Below are 12383 nucleotides of genomic sequence, written 5' to 3' on the forward strand. Positions count from 1 at the left end.
ATTGCGATCACTCCTGCCGCTCGCCATAGTGTGCTCCGCGCGTAAAATACTGCCAAAGTAGGGATTGGGGCCGCTTTGGCTACTCGCCGCCGCTTGCTTGGGGGTTAGTGCCCTCTCCGGCTTGTTGGGTTTCACCAAGCAGGCCTACGCCAGAGGGTAGCACTCTCCAGATTTCAACACTTCAGAGAGGGGGGGGAGGGGAGAAACAATGGCGTTAGCCCATCTCTGGTATGTAGGCAAGTCCCCAGTCCCCCATACTTGAGCTATATTCCTCTTAGCAAAGACAAATCAAAGTGATGCCCATGTGCGCTTAGTCTGGGTCAGGTGGGTGGCCTCCCATACGTTCATTAAACAAAGGGGAGAGGAGTTGGCCTAACGGCTAAGGCGCTCGACCTCGGACCTGGGGATCTGGGTTCGAGTCTCGGGAACGACGCCAAAACCTCCTGTGATTCTGGGCAAATCACTTAATCTCCCCGTGCCTAAAAAAAAACATGAAAGTGTGTGTCCTCATGTAAAAACGTAACTTGTGCAATGTAAAGCGCTCTGATAACTGATTCGGTTCGGTTCTAGTTCGCGCTATATTAAAAAAAAAACTAAAACTAAACTAACTATACTGTTGCTGGTGCCTCCTTCACTCACCGGCAGTCTAGAGTTATATTAGGGGTCTCGCCGCACCTTGATGTTTGCTGTTTATTTTGAAAGGCACCACCAACGAGAATCCGAATGGGAATCCTACTCCGGCCGCCCCGAGCTCTGGCGGGGCTCCCTCAGGGCATGTTGTACCCCTGGTGTCCGTGGGAGCCAGTGGGTCAAGAGAGCAAGTTCAAGTTTTGCCAGGAGAGTGCTGTCCCCCCCCACTCCGCCCACCGCGAGCGGCCTTTATGCCTACCGCACTCGGCCTCAACTCCGGAAATCCACTGGGAGATTGCTGAAGCGTTCCGCGTCTCACACCACGGGGGCCAGAGTTCGAGGCGAGCACAAGCAGCGCGAACTCCCTGGGGAGCGTCCAGACAACGTATGCGCCTTCACAGCGCCGCAGTATGTACTGGTATCTTCAGGCGTCGTGCGCCCACGGTAGAGCGCGGATCCCACTGCGGCTGCTGGCCACGCTGCGTAGTGTCTGGCCTGGGAAACTTTCAAAGTGCGTTTATTTCTGGCGATCACAGGGGCCGGGCACTCACAGGGCAGGTATGGATGATTACTTAGGCGCGCCGCCTCCCTGGCAGATGATGGCTCGGATCCCGTGTCGTGGCAACAGTGTCTTCACGTTCGGGCGATCGGAGGCCCGCAAGGCGCGCCCTGCTTCTCCTGCGACGGAGACACGGGTCTGGATTATACACCACCGGCACTCCCTCAATCTTGACGACGCTCGGTCCACGAGTCCCTCATGTTTTGGGGGTTAAATGATTGCCTTTGTGTAGCGTAACAGCACGACAGAAGAAGAAGTGTTGTTAACATAAGTATTTATTGTAGGTACAAGGGCCCGCAGGGAGCAGGAATTAATGGCAGTCACTACGGGAGTCAGCTGTCATCTGTCACACAGATAACGGTGACGTCACTTAAATACAATTAGAACATTCCAAGTGACGCGGAGTGACGCTACCTAAAGGAAAGGGAAAACATACTGAGGATACAAACCTATTACCCCCCAGAACAATATAACATGTACAACATCTCCCTTTCTCCATCAAAAAACAGGAAAAGTTTTATTCCATAACATAATCCTTAAACCTTGTCGGCAAGTTGATAACTCTGCCCACCCTGGAAGACAACCCCCCAGTGTGATTGATTTCCGTGTCCTTCACTCCTGTAACAGAGGATCCAATTACCTCTACATTGTTTTCTAGCACAGAGTCATCCAGAGCCAGGACGGTATTCCCACTGCCATCAGAACAATTTCTTGAACTGTCTCTCAAAGCAGATGAACCCTCTTGGCTGACATAGGATTGCAACAGTTCTGTGCTGCTAGATATGTCTTCCCATTCCAGAACACTCTCATTAAGACTCGTATCTCCTTCTTCCATATTCCTCATTATAATTTTTTCTTGCCCATGTTTGAGTCTTACCACATCGTCTTTACTATGCCATCCTTCTCCTTCTATGAAAACTGCACCACCTGATGCTCTGCCAATTTTCATGGGTTTGCTGAGCCTGGATTCCCCCTTACTTACCAACCCAGGCTTCTTTACTAACACCCAGTCTCCAGGTGCTATGCTCTTGTCTTTAGCTCTATTTACCATATCAGAGTACACCTTGTTTTTCACTTGTTTGTTCTCTATGTTCTACTTCACCTTGAGTTCCTTTTCACACACTTCTCTCGCTTCCACAGCTGTTCCTTTCCACCCACTTATTTTTGGTGTTATGATAGTGTTACATGCTCTTCCTCTCATCAGGTAAAATGGTGTATATCCGGTGGCTTCTTTTGGTGTGTTATATGCACTGATTTTTACTTTAATGGATTCTTTTACATCCATATTATTTGCTATGGCCATTTGGATTCCTTCTTTGAAGAATCTGTTTATCCTCTCTACTTGACCATTGCTCTTTGGACTGTATAGAGGTGTCTTCTCCTGTATAATTCCTCTCTTTTCCAAGAACTCAACCATTGCTCGTGATATCAGTTGTGATCCGTTATCCGACACCATGATCTTAGGCTGTCCCTCACTTTCAAATACTTTTTCGAGAAATTTTATGACCACTTCTGTTGTCACCATATTTACAAATTTGTAGCACACCCACTTGGTATAGTAGTCTGTCAAAACTATTAGGTACCTGCACCCATCTGGCAAGATGTTGAAAGGTCCTGCAAAGTCTATTGCTATTTTGGCCCAAGGCCCATCTGGAATTTCCACCATTTGGAGTTCGTTCTTTTCAATTCTCCAATGCTTATCTGACTTTAAGCATTTCTCGCAATTGTCCACATAACTCCTGATTTCACTGTCCACACCTGGCCACCAATAGTGCATTCTTAGTACTTTTTTTGTGGCCGTGGTGCCTGGATGCCCTCTGTGAGCCATCTTAATGATCTTTTGTCTGAGTTCAAATGGCGGAACAAAAACGTCACCTCTTTTCAAGTAGCCATTCTCTAGCGTTAGTTCATCATTTACCTGCTGGTAAGACCTCAGTTCATTTTGAAGATTTCTTATATGTGGCCATACAGTTTGTACATACTTTTTTACTTTGGTCATGACGTTATCTTTTTCCATACTCTCCTCCCATTCTTTTACAGTTATGGATCCTTCGCACATAACTGTGGCATCAATATGCGCAACTACACACTCAATGTCGTCCTGTTCTTCGCCCTTTTGCCCCTTTACTGGCAACCTGGACAGGCAGTCCGCTCTACTGTTTTTTCCTCCTTTAATGTGCTCAATTTTGAAATTATAATCCTGGAGTTTTGACATTAGTCTTATTAATCTAGAGCTTGCGTTTCCGTTGCCTCGACCTTTGCCATCCATCATATAAACTAATTGTTTATGGTCGGTTACTAGTGTGAAACTCTTCCCCCACAGATAGTCCTTGAGTTTGTGCACTGCCCACACACAAGCCAAAGTTTCACGCTCGATTGTGCTGTAGTGGACCTCTGTGTAATTTAGCTTCCTAGAAATGAACGCTATCGTGTTCTCTTCACTTCCCTTTTTCTGGCAAAACACAGCGCCGATGCCCTCATTGCTTGCATCCACAGTTACTACATTGTCCAATTGTGAGTCACTTCCCTTTTTCTGGCAAAACACAGCGCCGATGCCCTCATTGCTTGCATCCACAGTTACTACATTGTCCAATTGTGAGTCATAGGGTTTCAATGCAGGAGCATTCGCTATTTCCTCCTTGATTAACCTGAACGCTTCAACTTGTTCATCCTTCCAGTTATAGGTCACATTCTTTTTCAACAGTCTCCTAAGTGGCTCCACCTTTTCAGCATATTTTTAAATGAACTTCGCATAATATTCACTGAGACCAAGGAATGACTTGAGTGTTTCCTTGTTTTTAGGTTCCGGGGCCTCCCTTATTGCGCGCACTAAATCATCTTTTGGCAAGATACCTTCAGCTGTCAGAACGTGCCCTAAGTACTCAATCTCCTCTGTCATGAACTTGCACTTATCCTTTGAGACTGTCATGCCTTTCTTTTCCAAAATGTCTAAAACCATTTCAATCAATTTTATGTGCTCTTGTTCGGTTTTGGAGTGCAAAAAAATGTCATCTTGAAAGGCTTCCACCCCTTTCATCTTCCCAAACAAAATATCCATGAGTTTCTGGAAAACCCCTGAAGATGATGCTAAGCCAAAGGGAAGTCTAACATACCTGAATGCACCAAAGGGCGTGATGAAAGTTGTCAATTTCTTGGACCTTTCTGACAGGCATACCTGATGATACGCGGCTCTTAAGTCGATTAATGAAAAGTATTTTGAACCAGATGTTGACTGTAAAATGTCCTGGATTTTTGGTAGGGGATGGCAGTTCACAATAATGTTTTTATTAAGTGACCTCAGGTCTACACATAGCCTAATGTCCCCTGTCTTTTTCTTCTTCGATACTACAATGGCAGAAACCCATTCAGACTCTTCTGCTTCTTCAATTACTCCTTCACCCTTCAACTTCTCAAGCACTTCCCTCAATTCAGTTCTTATGGACAATGGTATAGATCTTACTTTGTGCTTACATGGTATAGCGCCCTCCTTTAGTTTGATGTCATGAGTGAACCCCATCACACAACCTATTTCATTTTTAAACACTTCCTTATGTTTTTCAAAAACAGATTCTAAGTCACCATCAAATTCTTTTATGCATATGCTGTTCATCCATTCATCTCTTAATATCACTGGGTCTTTTGCCCCCGGCACCAGTACCACCCCTAGTTGGGCCAGGTCTCTCCATCCTACTAGTATCCTCCCTTTCTCTGCTACATAAATCTTTGTATCAATTACTCTTCCCTTGAAACTCACAGTGTCAATGAAGTACCCCAGCATATTTATTTCCTTCTCCCCAAATGCTTTCGGGTTTATATCAGATTCTATTAGTTGTACACCTTTCCATTTTTCTTCAAAAAGAGTATCTGATATGGTTGTTATGGGCGCACCCGAATCTGCTGTAAATTTTAGATCAACCTCACCAATTTTCACGTCACTTACTGGACCCTTTATCTTTCCTTCCTCCATTTCAACATATAAAACTATATTCGCACACATTTCTTCATCAAAATTTCCTACGGCACTTATACTCATGCTATTACTCATTCTTTTGGTTTTACACAAGGTGGTATAGTGACCATATCTTTTACATTTGATGCACTTTTTGCCTACTGCAGGACAATTTTTAAAATCAGCTAAGTGTTCATTTGAACCACACCTGAAACAGCACAACTGCTTACCTCCCACCTTCCTTTCACCTACACTTTTTTCACTCGCTTTACCATCAACTTTCCTCTTGTCCTGTAAATAAAATACATTAGTATTATTCGTTGTTGAAGACAATTCCTTAGTGGAAATTAGAGACCTTTCGATACCCCTAGCAATGTCTATGACTTCCTGTAAGGATGGTCTCTTACACGCTAACAGTCTTTCCTGCACCTTCTTAGTATAGCAGTAGAAAACTATTTGGTCCCTTATGTACACATCCGTCATTTCCTCATATTCACATTCTACTGCCAGAACTCTTAGACATGCAACATAGTCTTCCACACTTTCCCCTTCTTGTTGTTTCCTTTGGGCAAATTTATGTCTTGCAACCATTATATTATTCTCCTCATCGAATTGCCTTTCTAACCTTTTCAACGCCTCCTGATACTCATTTAATGGCACAAATGTTCCGGGTGGACTCTCATATTCGGGCAGGCTGTCAAAAATATCCTGTCCTGCTTTACCTAATAGCCCAAACAACAAAGAACATTTTCTTTCAGCGTCAAAAGCCTTTCCATCAATTGAAACGATGTAATTCTCAAAAGCCCTCACCCACTTTTTCCACTTCATTGTGGGCTTACCAGGTTCATCTAGAAACCGAGGAGGTGCACATATATTGTTACATTCAGCCATATTCTGCTTATTATTTTAACTCCACTTTTTACTACACAGCAGACTTTTCGCTTCGATGGCTTTGCTGTTTATTGTTTATTTCAAACACTTTAATTCATGTGTGCTTACTTGCGTTTTGTTGCGTTAACTAGAATTCCTTTCAATCCTTCAAAAACGCAATATTTACGAGTTTTTCTTCCTTGCGCTCGTTTTAATTCAGTCAGTCCAATTCCCAAAATGGCCGCACGTTGCGCACGCACAGTGACGCGCGTCCCTGTTGGCTAATCCGCTTACACTCCCGGCATGCTTCACGCGGCTCAGCTGAGGTAAACGACTGACACCTCAGCTGTTGCCCTGTCAACGAAGCGCTGATCACAGAAGTCTCACACGTTAGTTTTCACAAGCAGGGCGGCGTTTACAGTTGAATTTCGCCAGTCAAATCCTCAGACGAACTGCTCATTCTTTCATTTATATCATTTAATATTTTAAAGTCTCTCATAAGTTTTGCGCGCAGCCAATATCCTTTGCGCTAAGTCTTTTCATCTCGATATTTACTCAATCATCGCTCGCCGTATCCCGCCGTTTACTCACTTTTTAAGATTAAAGTGCTCCTTGCTCCGATCACAAGTTTCGTCAATCAAGCTTGCGTCTTCTAATTTTTGTCTGCAGACCCTTGTTTCACCAGTCCTCGTCGCCAATTGTAGCGTAACAGCACGACAGAAGAAGAATTGTTGTTAACATAAGTATTTATTGTAGGTACAAGGGCCCGCAGGGAGCAGGAATTAATGGCAGTCACTACGGGAGTCAGCTGTCATCTGTCACACAGATAACGGTGACGTCACTTAATACAATTAGAACATTCCAAGTGACGCGGAGTGACGCTACCTAAAGGAAAGGGAAAACATACTGAGGATACAAACCTATTACCCCCCAGAACAATATAACATGTACAACACTTTGTAGCACATTTTACTCCGGACATGTTGTCTTTAAAGCGGATTCTCGGGAGTGATGCGTCGGAGCTTAGCTACCGCGTGGCCATTTCCTTCATCAGTTGGCCATGCCCCCCTCTTATTCTATAGTTTTGAAGCTGATTTATTGTGAGCCAAGGGGCGCATAAACTATTAAAATCCGCTTCATTACTAGATTTACTAGATGTGCTCCCACCTTCTTACTGAAGTGACGCTTGGTCTCACACAGTGTCATTGCCTCATACATTCAGTAACTTTTCTTCTTCCAATTAGCAGAAGGACAAATGCATGATGCTTGGTCTTTCCAGAGCAGTACTCCAGTTCATGGTTTTTTTTTACCTCTGATTTTTTAGCAGCTCTTGGCCCCCCTTATGTTGGTAGAGGAATGCCTGAAGCAGTGTATGGGAGATTATCAAATGCGTTCCTCCAGTGCATTTGTGGAAAAGGGCAGTATTCCACCACAACAACCAGGAAGACCAGGATTACTGTAGTGTCTAGCTATGTTTACGAGGTGCTCCTACACCATGACCTTCTTTCTCTTATTGTAAACCATTGTTCGATCATTTACCAAAAAGTCTGCCTTCTAACCTGTAAGAACTAAATCTTTGTGCAGAGCTGCTGATTACAGACACACATATGCCTTACATACTGGTGCACTTGCAGTAGTTCCATCGATCTGCTATAGTTGGACGTAAGAGTGTGGTCAATTGTATTCACAAGTTTTCTTTAAATCCATTAACGCTGCTCTATTTTTCACTTCAGGAAAACTTTAGTACCAGGGTCTGCTTGCCAAGTTGTTTTCATATAGCAGGCCTGCACAGTTTTGCATGGTAGCTCAGAGCTCCCCACATTTTTTTTAAACAGTAGATGTATTTTTGATCCTTAGACGATTGTCTTGTATGCCACAGTTTGAGAATTCACAATCCAGGATGATTTTCACAATCCAGGATTTTGCCTTCCTTGGGTCTGATGTGGTACCAGTTATTTCTCATCAGTGTAGTTAATCCAACCAAACACCCGTTTTCACTTGCCCCTACATCTGTACTGAGCTTTGCACCTTAGCCCACATGAGCAGCACTTGACAGCACCGGTTTTCATGAAAGCACCGGGTTTCATTAAATGTATCCCCTCAACAAGTGGTTTGTTCCCACTAGATCCATCCTATCTGGTTCAGGGAAGATGAAATATCTTAGTGGTCGCCCCTGTGTCTACTAAACTCTCCGCCTCAAGTCTGCCTCTTTGATTGAGGCAGGCTTCCTTCCTGCACACCATCCTGTAAGGGGCAAGCTGTCCTCTGTCATGTCCGCTTGAAAATAACTAGAGGTTGTCCAAGATTGGGAGAAGACACCAGACTTTGCTTCGCTGGACAAAGGAAATGTGCACAGAGGACCATGAAAGACATATGCAAGTCCTTCTTACTTGGAGAATTAAGAAGGTTTGATGATTTTGTTATACATCTTCTGTCTCGTTACATGAAAGGTGACAGTTCTTATTGATCTCTTTCTCTGGGCCCAGTTTCTGATCTTTTTTGTTCCTCTTCTCGTCCCTCTTTTCCTCTCTGCTTTGCCTTCCTGATTTATCAGATGGTTCTTTTTTGTGCCTTTTGGCTTGTATTTTATAGATGGCGAGGTGTGTGCCATCCTCTTCCTCTGTCCAATTGCGCCTGCACAGGGTTTGTGTGTGGGTTTTGACACTAGAACATTGATGCTCCAGAATGTTTGGACTTGATTTATGTAATTTAAAACAGGCTGGTGGCTGGAGCCTTTTGTTGAAATAAACTGCAAGTTATCTTCCTGTGCACGTTTGTCTCTTGTGATAAAATGGGTTTTTACATTGTGCTAACATTTTACATAATAGACCCGTTTCACCTGTGAGCCTACCCTTATAAAATTGCTCATTTCTGAATCGATGGCCTCTTTTAATTGACCTGTAAGTGTTAGGGCCCCAGCTGAAATGTTGACAGTCATGACGATTTCGCATAACAAGATATTTTCCTAAGCCAAAATGTGTAAAAGCTAAATTGTTAGTTGCAAGCAGATAACGTTTACAGACTTGACCTCTCGTATGTCAAATGAATTTCATTATCACCGCTTCTGCCAAAGATTTACAAGATCATGCTCAATTGTGCAAGATGTAGCTGAACAAACATTCTTGCATCCCAGGACTGCTGCATGTGTTAGAAACACCATCATTACCATCCAGATGCTGTCCGCGATCCTTTTCTTGTCCCTGACTGTAGATCTTTAGATGTTTCAGCTGTAGTAGTCTTGCTGGCATCTTTTCTTCTCCAGCATTGAATCGTTCACAGATTTACGTGTTTGAATTATGTTCCATTGTTAGGCGTGAAATCCTCAATTAAAATGTACAATGTCAGAATGAATTGTGATCTAACATATTATTTAACACACTGAGGAATGTAGGCTTTGAACTTCACTCTCCTAGTAGCCACCATCGTTCAGATTTAGTGCTGCATATCATGGAAAACTGCAGTCCTCTCAGAACGTTACTCTTCTCACAGAATAGAATGTGCTTTATAAGACATTCATCTGATGTTGACACTTCTGCTATCCACAGATAGAACCATTTTAAATAAATTTGCACAACTCATGGGTATTTTTTACTTTGTTTCACTAATCCCAGGTGCATAGCTCAGGTACAGTCCTGATGAGGCGGGTTGCAAAGGCAACTTTTATATTGTTTCCGATTATCCCTCATCTTGGCACCATACTGAGACTCCCAACAGTGAGTTCCCCTTTTGAGTTCTCCAGACTTGTGAGACACTGCATTCACTTCCTGAATCCAGATCGGAAGTCACCCTAGTAGGACTTGTGTAAGACCTATTCAACTGATTGTTCATAGGCAGAGGAAAACATTTCTATTGTTGCAGCGGCAGGTCGGTATGGGAAGAGCTGGTATACAAAGCTCCTTCCCTGCACCATCCGGTGAACAGCTAAGAGACTTCAGGTGGAACTTAAAAGGGTGAAGACTGCCAAAATTGTCTGGTCTGCGTAGGTTCTGCACATCCGAAAGCCACTCAAAGTAAGATTTTAAATCTAGCTTGCTGCCCAAATTGCTAATGATTGCCTTGTCTTGAAAATAAGAACTCATCCAGCACTCCTTGAACAGTGTCTTATTATCGAGCCAGTCAGTCAAGCGCTTCTTTGTTGACACAGCTCTTGCAGTCTCACATTTCCTGTGACATTGTCAACAAGTTCTGTAAATGATCACTTCAGCAGTAACCCATAAAACTGCATTGGTTGCCAATTGGCTGTCATAGGACCATTTGTCATCAATGATGTCCTCACTGATTACAAGAAATACTAAATCTTCAAAAAGGTACGAGAACAAGAAGCTCGATTAAAATTGTGGAGTGTTTTGTACAACTCTCTCCATGATCTCATTTGTCTTGTTTCCTGACATTGTTGTGCCCATCTGTTCTGATCTGTGTCAACTTTGATGTTACATTGTTGGTTTTAAAGGTAATGTCTGCAGGGGGAAAATGAATAGCGTTAATGGTGCAGGTACAAAAGCGGGAACCAGGAATAAATATTTTAGGATACGCAGGGATGTGGAGAGGATGACATTTGGAAAAGAAATAGGTGACTGTAAACTCTGTGATAGCCAAAGTTGGGTAAATATATGGAATAACTTTCTACATTTTGTGAACCTTGGTTGAAGATGCATAAAGAAGTTGCGTGTACTTAGTCCATATGCTTCAATTAAAACCTAGGTTGGCTGTCTGAGGATGCTATGAGATGTGAGGACGTTAGAGTTCTAGACATACAATAGAAAAACATTGAAGGGATCTGAGTGAAGTGAAGCTGCTATTATGAGTGAAGAATTGGTTGTGGCAAGAGGTCATTGTAGAGAAGGACTAGCACGTGGTTTAGGTAGTAAGGTCTTGGAAGAGGACATGGTGTTCGAACCCCTGTGTTGAACTTGAGATTGCACAGTTAATGGAAGCTACTTTTTCATAGGTTGAGGGTTTGTGTGAAGTCCTTTTTTCTGTTCCGTGCATTTATCGAGGTTAGTTTGGAGACCCATTTATTCTGCTTTGTTCTTGTTATGTGCAAGGAAAGGTGATGATGGAGTGTTTGGTGTAGCTGGTGCTAGGATGACATTTGACTTTTCTTCTCAGTCATAGTTTGTATGCTTATTATGTGTGTCACTTTTGTATCTGTGTTGTGTATTGGGAATGATCTGGCCATTTCCGCTACTTGGTTTTGTCTATGCATGGCGATATGTTCATCATCCTACATGCCTGTGTGACTTCCCTTCAAGGCCCATTCCAAAACTCAGATTGTTAGATTTGTTTCTTCTTTAGATGATTTGTATCGATTCAAGAGGTCCGGAAAATCCAGATAATTATCAAAGCTCAGACTGAGAATCATGTATGTTTCTGCTAATAAACAACGGTAAAGAGTACAAAAGTAATCCACATTAGTGTTCAGTTCAATTGCATTAAATAAAAAAATTGAAATTCATACTCTGGTGCACCTTGTTTTTAGCTCGAAAGCAGAGTGATGCCTTGCAGTTTATTGGATACACACCCAAGACCCCATGATTGGCTTGGAGTCTGTACCTTATGCACTCCAGGTTAGTCCCAGGCTCTCCTCTCTAAAGCCACGTGCTGTCATTAAACTGGGACAAAGTCATTGAAAAGAGTTCAAAACACTAAACCAGCGATTGTTAACCTGTGGTCCGGGCACCTCTAGGGGTCCGCGACACAGAATACTATTAACAGATATTTTAAATTGAAATTTTTTAAATGTGATGGAATTTGAAATTGAAGGCCAAAAATGAAGTTCATATCCTTAGGTTGATCGGACAGAATATACTGTGGACAATTGGTAGCCTTGGTTGGAGTTAGAAAAGGTCAAACCTTCCCAATATTTTTTTATATTTGTGAATAAAATTTAAAATATTTTATAATTTGTGTATTTGATGAATGCCGCATTTTGTGAATTGTTTTGCAGGTCAGATCATCAAAATTGCTTAATCCAGTGTTCCCGGCTTCCATTAATGGCTTAGTGGGGGCCTGGGATTCCAAAAATAATTCAGTGGGGTTCCCCAAATTACAGGGTCCAGAGAAATCAAAAGGTTAAGAACCACTGCTCTAAACTTTTCTAACATCTGAGTGAAATCTAAACTAATGTTACCTTTTACTTTGTGCTTTCAATCTTGGAGGTCAAACTGTCTGGGTCTTCTCGGTGCACAATACTACTGTCCTCCGTGGTGCTGGAACGTTCCTGCTGCTTCTGTCTGTCCTGCTACCTCCATGATCTCATTGTTTCTTTTTCTCAGCATTATACTTGTTCATTCATGTCTGCATTAAAGAAGTCAGAACCCATCCTATTGCTATTTAATAAGCTAATTTGTAAAGTTATTTTGGGTCAGGGAGTTA

At 42.8% G+C, this 12383-nt stretch overlaps 1 protein-coding gene across 1 annotated transcript in view; it reads left to right on the forward strand.

The window, feature by feature from the left end:
- KDM2A (lysine demethylase 2A) overlaps positions 1-12383 on the forward strand; it is a 789087-nt gene that overhangs the window by 166435 nt on the left and 610269 nt on the right. The gene's annotated exons all lie outside the window — the stretch shown is intronic.

The sequence above is a fragment of the Lissotriton helveticus genome, chromosome 1_1 (genome assembly GCF_964261635.1).
Source record: "Lissotriton helveticus chromosome 1_1, aLisHel1.1, whole genome shotgun sequence".
NCBI lineage: Eukaryota > Metazoa > Chordata > Amphibia > Caudata > Salamandridae > Lissotriton > Lissotriton helveticus.